Source organism: Mesocricetus auratus, unplaced genomic scaffold (genome assembly GCF_017639785.1).
Source record: "Mesocricetus auratus isolate SY011 unplaced genomic scaffold, BCM_Maur_2.0 Super-Scaffold_100030, whole genome shotgun sequence".
NCBI classification, from domain to species: domain Eukaryota; kingdom Metazoa; phylum Chordata; class Mammalia; order Rodentia; family Cricetidae; genus Mesocricetus; species Mesocricetus auratus.
Genome location: NW_024429211.1, coordinates 6,290,309 through 6,303,547, shown reverse-complemented (window position 1 = coordinate 6,303,547; position 13,239 = coordinate 6,290,309). Strand labels below are relative to the sequence as shown.

Here is a 13,239-nt window from a genome sequence, read left to right as displayed (position 1 = left end):
TGGCATCTGATACCCTTTATCAAGTTACAATGCAGAAAACACAAGCAAAAAAAGCATCCCCTTATTACCAGACGCTGGCAGTATCTATGAGCTAAATAAATCACTATTGTTTATTAAGCACTTGGCCTTAGGTATTTTATTATAGCAATAGAAAAAGAACTATGGCACAGACACACAGAAAGCAGTAGGGCCACATCTCCCTCCCCTATGGTTTTTAATGATTTGTTCTCTGGGGAGCCTGTAAGAGAGAGAGAGAAAGAGAGAGAGAGAGAGAGAGAGAGACAGAGACAGAGACAGAGAGACAGAGACAGAGACAGAGAGACAGAGACAGAGACAGACAGAGACAGGCAGAGACAGACAGAGAGAGAGACAGAGGCAGACAGAGAGAGAGAGAGAGAGAAAGACACTTTCTCCTCTATAACACTATGGCATCTGATGTGTATCTATTAAACTATCATATGTGCATAATTGTGCATTTGTCGTCTCTGTTTTGGAACTGCTGTGGGTATCTCTAAGGTAGAAACCACATTTGCATCTTTCTTTGTATTTCTAACATTTGGCACATTCATTATCTCCGGGTTGTAGCTTGAGCACTGCTCCTCAAATATACATCTTCATTCCCTTCTAAACTTCTACTCCAGCCTCCACTCCCCGTGACTCATTTAGTGTAAAGGAGGATGGGTGGGAGGCGGCTGCAGTTTGGGCATTAAAAATTATCATTAAAGGTACCAGTATTGGGCTTGGTTTCTAGAGGGGTGTGATTAGTAGCAGGGTCTGATAGGAACTCTTCTGGTTACCAAACCATATCAAGAACCACGGGACCCCTCTCCTCTTCCTTGCTTCTATAGTTCGCCGGCATGCGGTCAGTAGCTTCGCCCCACTGTGTGTATGTTGAGGTCATGACGTGTCCTGCCTTCCCACAGGCACAAAAGCAATGGAAGCGATTGTTTATGGACTGGAACCTCTTAAAATGTGAGCCATGATAATCCCACTCTCTTATAAGTTATTTGAAGTATTTCTAAAACAGAAAAATTGATGAACATGCCATCCAGATTTGCACTTTTATCTCCTGAACTCACTGAAGATAAAGGATGATGGCGGCAGTCTGAGAATCCCTCTTGTTTTCATGCAGATGTCTGTAGACTTTTATCCCAAGTGTCGTCACCACGCCCTTCCTCTTTTATGTCATTATGTTTTTGTAAAAGGAAGCCTTTTCCTTGAGAGAAGCCTTCCCACCAGCCTGGTTCTAGAGCCGCATCAGTCCCAAATAAACACACAGGAGGCTATATTAATTATGAAGCTGTTGGCCTTGCTTGTTTCTTACTGGCTAGCTCTGACTTAAGTAATTACCCCATAATTGTTAATCTAAGTATGTTTCTTACCGGAGAATAGTTCCGGGCTTCCTACCCTATGGCGTCACATGTCGACTCTCTTGTCTTTCTCCTTCCCAGAGTTCTCCTGGACTCCTAGTCCCACCTATCTAGATTCCTATTGGCCCAACAATGCTTTATTGACACAGGACTTCCCCAACATGTTTTACTTCATGTTCTAATTGATATCACATGAAATGTTACTTAAGTGTTAAATTTTTCTGTGGATTTTGATGTATGACCTTGAAACTTCATTTTCTTCTTCCTTTTTCTAATATCTATTCTTCTCTCATACATTACATGCCAGCTACAGATTCCACTCCCTCTATTCATTTCCCTGTTTCCCCCGCCTTCCTTCTCTCTTAGCCAGATCTGCTTCTACTCCATTTCCCTTCATAAAAGAGCAGGCCTCCTAGGGATAGCCACTGAACATGTGCTAAAACATACAATAAGTCTGGGCCCAAACCCTCGTATCAAGGCTCATTAAGGCCACCCAGTAGGAGGAACAGGGTCCTAAATTCAGGCAAAGAGTCAGAGGTACCCACTACTCCTAATTTTGGGAGTCCCATGAGAGCAACAAGCTAAACAACCATAAGGTATATGCAGGGGACCTAACTCAGACCTATGCAGGGTCCATGTTTGTCCCTTTGGTCGCTGTGAGTTCTTATGAGGCCTTATTTCTTGATGTTCTTGACTACTCTGGCTCCTACAATCTCTCCTCCCCCTCTTCTTGAGAGGTCCCACTGGTTTCTACCATGACTATAGGTTGCTGCATCTGCTCCCATCAGTTTCTGGGTGAGGCCCCTTCTGATGACAAATGGGCTAGACAGTGATCTATGAGTACAGCAGGAATATTTTTAGGAATCAATTCATTGACTTTTGTTTTGCCAGTCATGTTTGGTTCCATCCCAGGTCTCTGGGCTGTTCTGACTCTGGTTCCTGGACATTGGTTGAGCACTCCCTCAAGTTCTGGCCCACCATTACCCCAGCACCTCTTGCAGGAAGGACAGATTGTAGGTAAAAGGCTTTTTGGCTATGTCAATGGCCCAGTACCACTTCTAGGAGCCTTGCCTGGTTATAGGAGATGGCCAGTTTATGCTCCATATCCACAATTACCAGGAGACTTAGCTTGGGTCACTCTTGTAGGTTCCAGGGAGTTTCTACTGTGCTAGGTTTCTACACTAACCCCCCCCCAACAAATACCCCCAATTCCAGTCATCTCTCCCAGTACTCTTTATTGATTTTTGATAAAGAATCCAGAAATACACAATGGAAAAAAGAAAGCATCTTCAATAAATGGTGCTGGTTCACCTGGAGGTCTGCATGTAGAAGAATACAAATTATTCCATATCTATTATCCTGCACAAAACTCATGTCCAAGTGGATTAATGAGTTCAACATAAAATAAGACACACTAACCCTAACATACGAGAGAGTGGGGAATAGCCTTGAACTCATTGACATAGGAGGCAACTTCCCAAACAGAACACCAATAGCACAAGCACTAAGATAAAATCAATAAATGGGACCTCACGAAACTGATAAGCTTCTGTAAGGCAAAGGACATCATCAATAGGACAAAACTGGAGCCTTCAGAAGGGGGAAAGATTTTCTTTTTCAAACAATTCCTCATGTAACAGAAGGCTAATATCTACAATAATAAAAAGAACTCAAGAAATTAGATATAAAAAACAAATTCTTCAATTAAAATTGGGGTATAGATCGAAACAGAGAATTCTCAACAGAAGACTGTCAAATAGCTGAAAGATATTTAAGGAATTGCTCAATATCCTCAGTCATCAGGGAATGAAGATCAAAATGACTCTGAGATACCATCTTATACCTGTCAGACAGGCTGAGATCAAAAGCACAAAATCAAAAACAGCTCATGCTTCTGAAGATGTGGATCAAGGGGAACACTCCTCCATTTCTGGTGGGAGTGCAAATTTGTACAACCACAATTGAAATCTTCAGAAAATTCGGAATCAATCTACCTCAAGACCAAGATATACCACTCTTGGGTCCAGGTCCAAAGGATGCTTCATCTTAACAAAAGGACATTGGCTGGCTCAACCATGTTTGTTGTTGCTTTGTACATAATAGTTAGAAACTGAAAGCAACCTAGATGCTCCTCAACAGAAGAAGGAATAAAGAAAATGTGGTGTATTCACACAGTGGAGTACAACTCAGTTGTCAGAAGCAATGACACCCATGAAATTTTCAGGCAAATAGATGGAACTAGAAAGAATCTTCTTGAGTGAGGTAATCCAAACCCAGAAAGACAAACTTGGTATGTTCTCACCCATAAGTAGATGTTAGTTTAAAAGTAAAGGATAATCATGCAATGGTTTACAGACCCAAGTAACAAGGAGGGCTCAAAGGGGGGACATGTGTATCCCTCTAGGAAGGGGAATTCGAATAGATTCTATGGGTGGACTTGGGGTAGGTGGGGATGGGAACTGGAGGCATCAAACTGCTGTTTAAAGATACACATTTATACCCTAAGATGATTGCTGCTCTTAGCCCTGGTCAGAGAATCTTTTGCTTTTGTTGGGCAGCAGTTTATCAAACTGCTTAGATTAAGTGACCATGGTGTGCTCAGTCCTAAAATGGATTATTCATATCATCCCTTGCTCAAGGTTTAGGGAACATCATGGAAAAGGAGTCAGAAATTAAGAGCTGGAGGATGATACAGAAGCTTGTGAAAAACTATTATCTGGACATGGCATAATTGCTGTACCCATGAACTCAGCAGCTGTGGTCTGCATAGGACCTGTGCAAGGCTGAGCCAACAGACATTGCAGCAACGGCCAGGGAAGGGCTGTATATAGCCCTCTGGAGCTACACGCAGTTAGTGGTTGCTACAGGAGAAAGAATCAAATACCTTTGTGGTATAGCAACTGGTAAGTTGCGTTTGCTCAAGTAAATATCTCCCCATCTTCATGCCATGCGAGTGACCCTAGTTAGGTATCTTGGGACACAGCCACAGACACACACACGCACACACACACACACACACACACACACACACACTGTGGAAGTAGGGAGTGGGATACCTGTTAGGAAGGAGAAATAATTCAGTGGATGATGGGGGGAAGGGGACAAGAGAGGATAAAGGAGGGGATTTAGCATAATAGCATGATATTGATATATATATATATACGCACATACATATATATATATGATATTATATACAGGCAATTTGAGAGTGATGACTAACTGAGAACTTTCTGGACCTAGTCTGTATGTGGTAAGGGCAGATGTGTCCTGTGTACCTAGGCTGAGGAATTGTTACTGAGGGAGATGACTTTGAGAATGTCATGAAAGTGGCCTTGAGTGTAATGACTGGGAGGGTATCTTGGCATGAGAATTCCAAATGTGCTAACACCTGTGGCCAAGCAGAGAGAGAAATGCCTGTGAGTGGGGCAGCACATCCAGGGAGTGGAGTAGGTCCTCCCAGAGACGTGTGCAGCAGGCTGGAGCAGAGTGGGCATTCCCAGGGTCTAAGTGGGAAGTCAGGGGAGAGGAGGCATTGGGTTGGGTGTGGTTTCGGTGTGGGTGTGGTTTATGGGAGTTGCTTAGGTGTAACAAGCTTCACAAACATGGCATTTGGCAAGGGGTTGATGATCTCCATGTGTACCTGGCACATAGTCTATATAGTTATTCTTCAGAATAATAAAGATTGTAGATGGCGGAAAACGGATCTTTTTTGAATGAATGAATGCACATTTGAATAAATAAATACATGAAATAGCATTAACACATCATTCTCTCTTTCCCAGAGAACACTAGGGAGGACCAGCCTCATTCATTGTTCTTTTGCACTGGAGTCATTTGTGGGTGATATTTATTTTTGTTTATCTATGCACTTGTTCTGGTTTTCTAGTTATTTTAAGTTACACTACTTTGAAAACATCAGTGCAGATGTTACCAGAAAAGGAGCTAGCTTTTGTCTTCCTAATTGTGTCAGTACATTTCTTTGTACACATGCAGTGTTAGCTGAACATTGGTTAAGGTTGAACTCATTAATAAGGCTTACCATGCCATAAAATAAAAAAGGGCAGGGAAAAAAACTTAGACCCAAACCCAAACCAAACTCTGGTATAAATGGATATTTCTTGCTGTTTCTAAGACAACTCAGTATGAATTTCTGCAGAAAACTTTCTACACTCTTTCATATGAAGATTTAATGAACGTGGCTAGTTATTATGTCACTATACCTTTTTCTCTGTGTTACTTCCAGTCACACAGAGATTGCATCTGGCTTATTTTTTGTAAGAATATCTTTTTTTCCTATGCAGTGATCCATAGATACAGAACATATGCGGAAGAAAATGACATCACTTTTGTTCTTTGTGGAGGCTCAAGTCTAGGGCCTTGAGCCTCTGGGTTTCTTCCTACACTACAAGAGGCCTTTGTTCCTGGCAGAAGCTTCCTTGGGTTGAAGTTCACTGGTACCGAGGGAAGTGAGACATTTCTGCTTTGCTTTGCTTAGCATTTGTGTGTGTGTGTGTGTGTGTGTGTGTGTGTGTGTGTGTGAAATCTTTGTATTTCCTAACTTTGTTTTGTATTGTGTTTTGAAAATTTGTTTGAGACGTCATTGCTGAATACATCGTGCACTTCAGGAACAGGGCCAAGAGGCTCCTGAGCCAGAATTGACATGAATGCCTCCATTTTGAGGACCAGTTTTCATAGTAGCAGAGGGTGCCATGCAAGCTTCAAAGGGAAGAAAGCAACCAACAGTCCTACCCAGCTGCTACCCATGTGACCCATAACAATGATAACGTGACACAATAACCCAACAAAGGCAAGCTGACAACTCTCTAATCAAACTTGAGAACCACTCAACTAGAGAGATGCCGGGGCTGGTAATGGAAACCTCGCCAATTACCCTGGGTGAGGAAGTAATTTTTCCTGGAGAATCTACAGCTATTACTTTAGTAAACCAGCATTATCTCTGAATACATTCCAGATATTTTCCCCGATCCCCACAGGTAACTGTAGCCCTCCCTCCTCAGAAATTTCTCTTTGTAACAGATGGACACCATTATAGAGGAGCACAATAAAAACACAGAGTTTTGGAGTCCAATCCCAGTGAATATGTGGACGCATACAGCTCCCACAGCCAGAGCTCGGGAAATACTGTGGAAAAGGAAATGGGAATATTGTGAGATTCAGAGAATTCGGGGACTTTGCTGTGAGCCTGTGTCTCCTAGTAATACCTGGAGATATACCCATAAAATCTAACCAACACAACTGTCTAAAGATGAACTTAACAAGGGCAATACCAATAGACATGCCCAAGAGGACAGGCAGAAACTCATGAGGCCTCAACCCCACACAAAGAAATATAGGAAACCAAGGGATTCTGGTGGCAGGAGCAATAGTTGTACCCAGGGAAGAGCACACCTATTGATCTCCTAATACCAAATGGTCAACCCTGAAAAATGTATGTAACAATTAACAGTATATAGACCAAGCATGTTATATTGAAAGCTATATATCAACATACATACATGCATGTAATTACAATGAACAAAGAAGCTGTGATTTTGAAAGAGAATAAGGAGGAGTATATGGAAGGGCTTGGAGGGAGGAAATGGAAGGGAAAATGATAGAATTGTATTATAATCTCAAAAGTAAAGGAAAAAAATTTAAAAGGTTAGAGCCACCAACCCACGTATATAGAGGATACCTGAAGGAATACTTAGATATGAGGAGAAGTATAAATACACCCAAGGGGGCGCAGGGAACAAATAGAGGTTTAAGAAAATAATGGGCATTATTGCACAGTATTCAGCAATAACACTTAAAAGTAATAGTCTCAATTACCCAATAAAGAGACTATGGGTTAATAGATTGGATTACAAAACAGGATATGTTTTGATAACTCCAAGAAATACAACTACCATCAGATGTGGAGATTACCTCAGGGAAACGGATGGAAAATGTAGTCTTAAGCAAATAGAACTAAGAAACAAGCAGATGTAGCTATTCTAATGTTTGATCATATGCTCCAAATTAAAAATAGTAAGTAAAGTAAAAATTGGCTATCAGGATATTGAACTTTAACCAGATAAGTGGTAAATGTAGGTGTATATGACTTCATAAAAGAAACCATCCTGAGTGAGGTAACCCAGTCACAAAAATAGAGAAACATGGTATGTACTCACTCATTTATGGATTTTAGACATGAATCAGGGGAGTGCCAGAATACAATCCCACTGCCAGAGAGTCTAGGAACAAGAACCTTCATCCAGCAACTGAATAAAGCAGAGGCAGACACCCACAGACAAACACTGAACTGAACTGAACTCCTGGAATCCAGTGTCAGAAAGGGAGAACTGATGGGCAAACGAGTTAAGACTGGGCTGGTTTAACCCACAGAAACAGCTGACCTGAACAAGGCGGAGCCCTTGGACCCCAAATTGATGGCTGGGTGGACAGCCTGGGACTGACCCAGACCCCCTGAATGTGGGTGTCAGTGAGGAGGCCTAGGTAATCTATGGGGCCTTGGGTAGTATTTATCCTTGGCATACTAATAGACTTTGTGTGCTCATGTCACAATGAGGGATGCTCTCCCAGATGGGACTCTTGGGGGAGGGCCTAGGCCCTGCCCTGGATGAAATGACAGTTACTGGAGATCCACCATGGACGTCCTCACCCTCTCTGGGGATCAGAGTGGAGATTGGGTGGGGGCCTGGGGGACCTGGTGGGTAGGGTGGAGGAGGGGAGAGAGAGTGAGCAAGGATTAACATGTGAAACAAGCTTGTTTCTAACTTAAATTAAAAAAATAAAAAAGGAATATTAATAGATTAAAAAATACAGAGTAACCAGAGTACAGAGATAGTTGTACCAACTACAAGCCAGCTGTAGAAAAACAAAACAGAAACATTGGTGATAATGACATCATAAATCAAATAAACCTAATAGACATCTCTAGAATATTCCATCCCGATACTAAAGAATACACATTCTCAGTACTTTTCTAAAACTGATCATAAAGTAAGTCTCAATAGATACAAGAAAACTGAAATAACACCCTGCAATCTTTCAGAAAGGAATTAAGTAGGATATCAATAACAACAGAATCCACATAAAACACACAAACTAATGAAAACTAAACATCACACCAATGAACAGTAGTCAAGTCAAGAATAATGATAATCAAGTCAAGGAAGAAATCAAGACAGGGACTGAAAATTTTCTATAATTAAATGAAAATGAAAGCACAACATGGGAAAAATCTGAGGCACAAAGAAGACATTCCTAAGAGGAAAGTTTGTACTGTAAGTGTCTGAACTAATGTAATGATACACTTAAATATCTTAGGAAAACAAGAACAATGCTTCCCTCACCCAACAGTACACTGGAAGAGATGATCAAAATCAGGGTGGAAATAATAAAAATGGAAAAATACAAGTAATTAATTATGTAGCCAATTCTTGAAGAGATTAACAAGACTGAAAATCTTCAGTCAAGTTCACCAAAAGAGAGGGAGACGGAAAAAAAAAGCCACCCAAATTAATAACATGAGAGACTAAAAGTGAGACATTACTAAAGATACTAAAGAAATTGAGAATATCAAGGATATACTATATAATATATATATGTCACTAAACTGGAAAAGCTAAGAGAAATGGACAGGTTTCCAAGTGTGAGTGACCCAACCAAACTAAATCAAGATGAAGTAAATATTTCATCAGATCTAAAGCAACCAATGAGATAAATGTTATTAAAAATCTTCCATCTTAAAAAAAACAAACACAACTAGGTGAATTTAGCCTAGAGATTTGCTACACCTTCCAAGAAGAACCAACACTGAAACTCCTGAAATTATTCAGTAAAATAGAAAGGAATGACTCCAAATCCACTTCATGAATCCAAACCTGACAATGACAAATAATAAAAGAAAATTACAGGCCAATTTCCTGGTGAACACAGATTAACATTTTCTCAATAAAATGCTTACAATCCAAATTCAAGAACACACGACCAATATCAGCCACCTCAATCAAGCCAGCTTTATCCCAAATATGCGGGGAGATTTGTGGGAACACCAGACCTTGAGCAGAGACCCACTTCCCCTTCTGCCTGGGAGTAGGCAGCTGTAAGACAATGTTTAGTAAAAACATGTTTACTAAAAACGATACAATAAGTTCCTGGCCACTTCCCCTTCTGCCTGGGAGTAGGCAGCTGTAAGACAATGTTTAGTAAAAACATGTTTACTAAAAATGATACAATAAGTTCCTGGGAAAGGCCTTCCCACGGAAACTGCCCTGACCTCGACCTTGTCCAAAGACTAACAGCACCTTCAAAAACCCACACACATCCACCTCGGTCAGAGCAGAACCAGCCAGGGTAGAGGAGAGAGCAGAAGCTTCTCTGGTGGGAGCTTTTTCTTAGGAAGTTTTTCCTGAACCTTTTTGGAGCCTGTTTAAAGTTTTCTTTATATCATTGAACGAGTCTCTGTGTTTTCAATACCCGACACCCTCCGCACGTTCTCGGACACAGGCCGCGCAGCAGACGTGACAGAGATTCAACATATACTAATCAATAACTGTAATCTACCCTACACATAGACTCATGAACAGAAGCCTCATAATGCCTCATTTGGTGTAGGAAAAGGCCTTTGAGAGATTCCAACATATCTTCACGATAAAAGCCATGGAAAAGCTAGGGACACCAGGGATATAGTAAATATAATGAAAATAAAATACAACAAGCCTACTGTAAGTGTTATAGTAAAGTGGAAAAACTTGAAGCACTTGTGCTAATATCACAATAAGACGAGGATGTCCACTCCTGTTCAACATGGTTCTTCAAATCTTAGTGAGAACAGTGAGAAAAGAGAAAGAGGTAATGGGAATACAAATAGGAAAGGAAGATGTTAAAATATCCGTATTTGCATATGGCATGATTGTAAAGAGAAACCTTTTCCTTGATAGAAGCCTTCCCGCCAGCCTGGTTCTAGAGCCGCATCAGTCCCAAATAAACACACAGGAGACTATATTAATTATGAAGCTGTTGGCCTTGCTTGTTTCTTACTGGCTAGCTCTGCCTTAAGTAATTACCCCATAATTGTTAATCTAAGTATTTCTCTTACTGGAGAATAGTTCCGGGCTTCCTACCCCATGGCGTTACATCTTGACTCTCTGTGTTTCTCCTTCCCAGAGTCCTCCTGGATGCCTAGTCTCACCTATCTTGGTTCCCTATAGGTCAACAGTGCTTTATTGGCATATACACAGGACTTCCCCAACACATGATTGTACACATAAGAGACTCTAACATCTCCATTAGAAGACTCCTCACCTTCTCTCAGGAGTGGATGGGGGGTGGGGAAGCAGGAGGACAGAATGGAGAGATAATTGGGATTCGTATGCATAATAAGATTGTTTAAAAAATAAAGTATCATAAAAAAGAAAACTCCTACATCTGAAGCCTACAGTGCTGGTGCATGTCTTTTTCCAAGCCCTTGGGAGGAAGAGGCGGGTAGGTCTGTGAGTTCAAGCAAGCTTGGTACAAGACGGCCAGGGCTACACAGAGAAAACCTGCCTGAAAAAACAAAAAAAAATTTAAACCTCCTACATCTGATAAACAAATTCAGTAAAGCATTAGACTATAAAATTAAAAGACAAAATCACTAGTCTTCCCACATACAAACGACAAATAAACAGAGGATGAGAACTGAGAAACAAATAACATTCACAATAGCCTTCACAATATGTTTGAATAAAATATACCAAGTGAAAGATATGAATGATGAAAATTCTAAGGCACCAAGGAAAAAAATTGAGGGAGACATAAGAAGATAGAAAGATCTCCCCTGATCATGGAGAGTAGAATTAATTTTGTGAACTACCCCACCAATACAAATCTATAGATTCAACCCAACTCTCGTCAAAATTTCAGCACAAGTCTTCATAGAACTTGAAAAACAAAATTTTTACTTCATATGGAAATGCAAAGCGCTTACGATAATCCAACAATTCTCAATAGTTAAAACCCTGCTGGAAGTAATTGAGGTCCTGGATTTCAAGTTATACTATAAATATGTAGTAACAAGAAGCCCAGCATGGATTTGCATAAAATAGACAAACTGATGAGTGAAATAGAATTTGGAAGTCACGTATCAACCCCCACTTTAATATCGAATCTTAACACCCACAGACTGTACCTGTCAACCCTTTTCTGAGAGACTTCTTTTTGTATTAGTTGTTGCTTCACACGTGCCTACAACCAAGCAGTGTACAGAGTACAAGATGCTGCATGGTGCTCAGCCCTTAGTGATACGTCTGTGTCGTGCCCCTCTTCCCAAGACTTAGGGATTATCTAGAAAGAAGGAATGGGAAGATGACAAGTGCCAGAGGTGACCAGTGACCACAGTGGGGCAGTATTTTCTGGCCACAGCATGGCAACTGCACATATGGACTCTTAGTGACTGCGACTGCATGCACATGAGCAGGCCAGTCAAATCCCAGCATGGAAAGGGAGGCAGGCATGAAGTCTTACCCTTAGCTGAGGAGCTATGGCCGACTGAGTGTTGCTGGGAGTAGGAGAGTTAGGTCTTCAATAAACCAGCTCCTGACAGGCTTGCTCACATCCGGCGGACGACCCTACACACGTGAACGTGCGGGCATCGCTGAGTGTGTTCGGCAGGTTAAATAGAAGGACACCGTGAAATTGGGAGGGTGTAGCGTTGAGAACACAGAGATGGAGTTGGAGGGGGTTCGTGGAGTATGTATGAACTTAAACCACATCGTATTCATGCACGAAATTCTCAAGCAACGGAAAAGCCTACTTGCTCTGTGTCATAAATTTCTATTCCTATTTGTGTTTCAGTTTGCGTGATTCCTGTTGCCACGCCCTCAAACGCGTTTTCAGCTTCAGCTATTCTGTTTTCCCTCCTCCCCTCCCTTCGCCTCTCCTTTCTCTCTTTCAGACCCGGGATCTTGCATTTGGCAAGCACCCCGCTGCTATTCACACACTCCCTAGTCCAATTTTTACTTCCAAAGATGCAGCATTGGACATTTTGAATGCATAGGTGAAAGTTACTGTAACATTTTAGATGCCTGTGTTAGCCTAGCACCTTTTTTGTTATTTATTTATTTATCTCTCTATTTATTTATTTTAGAAGCAGTCTTACCACATATCCATCCCCCCATTCCCTCGCCCTCCCATCCTCCCATCATTCCCACCAACCCCCTAACCCACCACCCACCCACTCCCCAAGGATAGTGAGGCAGGCCCTGGGTGGGGGGAGAGAGGGAGGACATCAAAGTCCGTCACATCATTTGGGGACGGGCCCAGGCCCTCCTTCCCGTATCTGTAGCCCAGAACCTTCAAATCAACAGGTTTAGCACATCTTGTTTCCTAGAAGTTTTTCCTCACCACTGGCTGAATTTTCAGGCCTCTTCATATGCCTGCTTATAGTCCTGACACGGTGGATTTTAACTCCTTGAGTGCTGGAGGTAGCTGTGTGATAAATCCCGGTGCTTCCTGTGTGATCTTGCTGTGTCGTGCACTTCAGCTGAGGGGGCATTGTTCTGTCGTGTTCAGCCTTCCCCGTCTCTGTGACAGCCCTTCTGTGAATTCTGCCTCATGCCTGTGATCCCTGCTCCGATAGAGACAGCTGCCAGTCCCCACCTGGGGAAGTCTCTTTGATTACTAATAATGGTAGATTTGTGAGTTGAAGCTGGCTTTTGTGTCTGTTCTTTTCTCTTTCCATTTTAGCATACAAACTGAATATAAACTAAAAAATTCATCACACTGTATGAAGGATGCAATATTTTCAGTCTTCTTATTCCAATTATTTATTCTGAGTTTGGCAGGGATGTCACTATTACCAGAGTTTGCACAGAGCTCACCA

The 13,239-nt window shown here is 41.6% G+C and overlaps 1 protein-coding gene across 2 annotated transcripts in view; it reads left to right on the top strand.

Moving 5' to 3' along the window:
- The window catches only part of Gabrb3 (gamma-aminobutyric acid type A receptor subunit beta3), a 251,789-nt gene that overhangs the window by 68,724 nt on the left and 169,826 nt on the right, over positions 1–13,239 (top strand). The gene's annotated exons all lie outside the window — the stretch shown is intronic.